The sequence below is a fragment of the Macrobrachium rosenbergii genome, chromosome 28 (genome assembly GCF_040412425.1).
Source record: "Macrobrachium rosenbergii isolate ZJJX-2024 chromosome 28, ASM4041242v1, whole genome shotgun sequence".
Taxonomy (NCBI): domain Eukaryota; kingdom Metazoa; phylum Arthropoda; class Malacostraca; order Decapoda; family Palaemonidae; genus Macrobrachium; species Macrobrachium rosenbergii.
Genome location: NC_089768.1, coordinates 20,527,501 through 20,532,500, shown reverse-complemented (window position 1 = coordinate 20,532,500; position 5,000 = coordinate 20,527,501). Strand labels below are relative to the sequence as shown.

Here is a 5,000-nt window from a genome sequence, read left to right as displayed (position 1 = left end):
ACCAGGAGAGGTTACTGATATCATTCAATCTCGAAATGTAGACAGATGGCGGAATCACTTTATATCTGTATGTGAGTATTCCGTCGAGAGGAAATGCAGATGAAAAAATGAACGTTCTCTGAAATATTGATGTGCACATTGGCATATTTTCGAAGTGAAAAGGTTGTTAACTTTTTTTTCAGCGATCTGTTAGCGCAAGGTTTTAGTCATTATAACTACAAGAGAGACAGGCGTTACCCTTGAATCTATTTCATATAGGAGAGGGCCAGATTATATTTCTAAACCACTTGCAGACTTTAAGGAGAATTTTTGCTTCTTGAAATATTTATGCCAATATATAAGCTATCAAATGTTTGCTATGTTAACAGTGCCATTAATTTTCCAATTTTCGGCGGAGCCCAGGATTGATGCTATCCCACATTTATATTAGGGCATCGGAATACTTCGAAAATCCATGGAAAAAAATCGACCGAGAGAAATTTACTAACTGATAACTGAGCCCTATCCACCCACGCAACAGGAAAATATGTAGGGACCAAGGCGGTTAGATTTAAATCTAACCTCCTTGGCAGGGACAAGAAGGGGCGGGAAAATAATCAGTGTCCAAGCAAAGTGCACGGGTGACCTTTGACTCTACCAGGTGTTGCCTATTTGAACCTACGAATATATTTATACAGTATATCGAAATTCTTCGAAAATCCATTGGGGAAAAAAATCGAGTGAGAGAAATTGACTAATTGACAACTAGTCTTACATGCATGGGGAAATGCAGGGGCAAATTTGGGAGGGGAGGAATCGAGGCGGGAAAATGATCAGTGTCAAAAGATTTGACTGTTTGCCTGTTAGAGTTTGGGTGCCGTCGGTTGGGAATATTTCCCGTAAGTTAGTGCTACATGTCACATGATGACAGTGCGTGTTATTGAGTGTTACAGATTAAGTTTAAAGACCGGCGAAATTAGCCAACACACTGGTGAGAAGCCTCGGACAATACAGTTACGGAACCTCAAGAAGTGCCGAGAGGGAGGAGAAAGAGAGGTACTGACGCACAGACACGGTTGTGGGGGTGAGACCCTTTAACCTCATGCGGGAAGAGTTAGAAGCAAACTCGACCGTAACTGCCATGCCAGGCAGTTTCAAGAGGAAAATACTGATCCCTGTAGTCCCTCGGTTCGTACTATTCAGTAGGATTTGAACAAGTGTCAAGTGGGATAGATTACGAAAGTGTCTCCAAAGAAGAAGCTGGGTCTAACTGAAACCCAGAAAAAGGAAAGGCTTTCCTATGTTGTTCACCGACGAAGCAATATTTCCCGTGAGTGTTGGCTATCCTTCGTATAAAGTGTGGCGAGTTAAAAATTCCAGTCCCTGTGATAAACGGTTTATTCGTAAAACTGGATAGAATCGACCTCAAAGCGAATCAAATTGTGTAAGGAGAGTCAGGGAGGACATGCTAGGTAACAGTGCGTTAATAGGTGAGTGTTCCATAGAAATTTCATTACTCTAGTACGTATACTTTTTCTTTACAAATCTGTTGTTTTCGGTTTTAGGTATTGGGTTTGCAGTTGCACCCATAGAGCACAGTCAGATTGCATGAACTATAATATATATATATATATATATATATATATTATATATATATATATATATATATATATATATATATATATATTATATATATATACATATATATACACACCCATGACACAGACGGTTTCTCATTTGTTAGGCCCAGTGTTTGATGCCGACCTGCCATCCATCAGTCCTTGCCCTTGCATCAGTCAGCCCATCTGGGAATGGGATCTAGGGACAGCTTGGGTCGATAAGAGAGCATGAGGTTAGCAACCTCATCACTTGAAACTGACCTTATAGCGCCAACCCTAATGGAAGAAGGGGGGGGGGAGGTAGGCAAATGTGCTACAGGTAGCCTACCCCATGGCTTGAAAATCTCTACATACGTAATTTCAAGTAGATATTTTCCCCCTAACCTTCGATATACTGTTGCTTTTTTTTTGTGATAATTTTTAGAAACGTTTCCGTAAATCGTGAATAACGGTGTAGGCTGTATCAGGCAAGAAAATTATATAAGAAATAGTTTCGAAAATATTAACGCCCTCAGATTAAGTCTTTACTTAAAAGTTTTCGGGATAATGCTGAAAGTAATAGTATTATTTAGGATCAGAGTGAGAAACTTTAGTTATCTAGGATTTAGGTCTCCCGTAAGATACCAAAAGCAAATTATTTTAGATAAATAAGACATTAGCACTGAATATCTCTGTAAGTGTACGAAAAACGTACATATATACATACACACATACATACCAAAATTTTTGTGTCCATGAAAGTAATATAGGTCTAAGCGTGCCAGGCATGAAAATCTGTATTGCGGTTGAAAATTATAGGCGTTTTCAGTGTTTAGCATATCGTCTGTACCAGTCTTCGAAAGCGTCGGATTCTTAGATTGAAGAAGTGCTATTGCTCCCTGTATTTAAGAACTAACTAAATATTATTACAAGTTCGTGAAACATCCACATCATAAAAAGAAAAAATTCAGGTGAGCAGTAAAATGAAAATGCTACCCCTCTTTGAAAAGCCTTATAGTGTTACCTTTGATACCCTTTTATAAGGTCAAGTTTTTGCCCTTATAGCCGAAAGGAAAAACGGGAGTTGCGTGGTCTCATTCTCGCCAGTCGTCGACCAGCATAACTCTGAAAAGCATTGAGCAATTTCAACCAAACTTGGTATACATATGACTTACTATCTAGAAATCAGAACTTGGGGGGCGGGGGAGGGAAAGACATCAGTAGCACCAAAGGACAATAGGAGGTGGGCTTAGGAAGGGAAGGGCTTCACGGAAGCGGGGCTGGTTCTGCCCGTAGGCTTAGTAATTAATTCAACTTTACGAATTTATCATACCTAATTTCAGTATGCATATGACTTACTATCTGGAAAAGAAAACTGTGGGGGTAAGACATCGTTGCACCAGAGTGGGTGGGGGTTTAGAAGGGGGTGGCAGATAGAGAGAGTGAAAGGGAGAGGAAATGAACGAGAGGGAGAGGAAGCGAGAATGAGAGAGAGAGTCGAGGGTGGGTGTTAGGGAGACGAAAGAGGGAGAAAGTGAGGGAGGGTGTAGAGGGGGTGTTAGAGAGGAAAAGTTAAGTACACCTTAGTCTAACCAGACCACTGAGCTCATTAACAGCTCTCCTAGGACTGGCCCGAAGGATTAGATTTATTTTACGTGGCTAAGAACCAATTGATTACCTAGCAACGGGACCTACAGCTTATTGTGGAATCCGAACCACATTATAGCGAGAAATGAATTTCTATCACCAGAAATAAATTCCTCTTATTCTTCATTGGCCGGTCGGAGATTCGAACTCGCGGCCAGCAGAGTGCCAGCTGAGAACGGAACCCACTCGCCCAACGAGGAACTAGGGAAATACTGAGGGGGAGAGAGAGAGAGAGATAGATCTTATTGGTTGTCATTCAGAGTTATCCCGGGCAGCACCGTGTTGGTCAGCTAGTATATACATATATATATATACATATATATGCATATATATATCCTTGTTAGTACAGGGGCTTGTATACGAAAAAAGCATATTTTATATATATATATATATACATATATATATATATATATACATATATATATATATATATATATATATATATATATATATATATATATATATATATATATATATATATATATATATATATATATATATATATATATATATACAAACGTATACAAACCCTGTACTAACAAGGAACACAGGAGTTTCTAAACTCATCCCAAAAATGTAGGACTTATCCTGGGAGAGACGCGATAAAAAAATATGAAAAATTTTTCTACCGAGCATATCCACTAGTTGTCCGAAGACTTTTTTAACCACCGTCTGCAAAGCCATTAAGGTATCACCCTCCTCCCGGGGAAAGGTACGGCGTTCTAGAAAATGTCTGTGTGTTAGGGTGATAACGTCTGTGTAATGGATGATGGTGTCCAGAACTTTTGCTAGAAATTGGACTCTTGCTTTACTGGAAGGCTTCTCTCTCTCTCTCTCTCTCTCTCTCTCTCTCTCTCTCTCTCTCTCTCTCTCTCTCTCTCGGTTTATTTATCTATCAGTCTATTTATATATCATTTTCTTTCTCTCTTCTTTACACTTTACCGATTGTGTCATCTGTTTCCGTAGATGTTCAGTTCTTGATCTGTTTTTCTTAATACATCGATGTGTCTGCTGCGTACGTGAAAACACTTAATTCACCAAAAAGGACGTCTCATTTGTTCTAGTTTGTCTAAATCCCCCTAAAATTTACATAATGCTCATGTAGGCCTAGACGGAGGTAACATTCACCCATACATGTAAAACAAGGCCACAGGTCACACGAAAAGGCAAATGAACTCTATACGAAACTATTCAATTTCAAGCTTACTTTCCCCCTTACTTCCACTAGACCAAAGCCAACACGCCGCCCACTACCAAGGCGGCTTTATCCGAGAACCTCTCCCATTATATTTTCCGTATTAAATCACAATGGGTTGTTGGTCCCATGACGATCCTCTACTGACTACTATACCCATGAACCGGATCGTTGTTATCGGTCTGAGGAAGAAGGAATGCTTCCCAAGAGATGGAGGATTTTATTTGGTAGTGGGAATCCGTTTTAATGCTGGGCTCGTCCACGTAAGGACGTTCTCTTCGTTAAGTCTCTCTGGAGTTTGTGTGTGGGTGTTTAAAAGGCTACCAAGGCTTATAATAATATATATATATATATATATATATATATATATATATATATATATATATATGTGTGTGTGTGTGTGTGTGTGTTTGTGTATGCATATCATATAAATATATATATATATATATATATATATATATATATATATATATATATATATATATATATATATATATATATATATATATATATATATATAATAGTTTGTGTGTGTGTGTATAAGTTACCAAGGGTTATATATATATAATATATATATATAT

The 5,000-nt window shown here is 38.4% G+C and overlaps 2 protein-coding genes across 4 annotated transcripts in view; one reads left to right on the top strand and one right to left on the bottom strand.

The window, feature by feature from the left end:
• The window catches only part of LOC136854106 (uncharacterized), a 230,961-nt gene that overhangs the window by 36,640 nt on the left and 189,321 nt on the right, over positions 1 to 5,000 (bottom strand). The window lies entirely within an intron of this gene.
• Positions 818 to 5,000, top strand: part of LOC136854108 (putative ATPase N2B) — a 329,373-nt gene continuing 325,190 nt past the window's right edge. The window contains exon 1 of the mRNA XM_067130285.1: positions 818 to 1,469. The gene's annotated coding sequence lies outside the window, so the exon portion shown is untranslated. The remainder of the gene's footprint in view (positions 1,470 to 5,000) is intronic.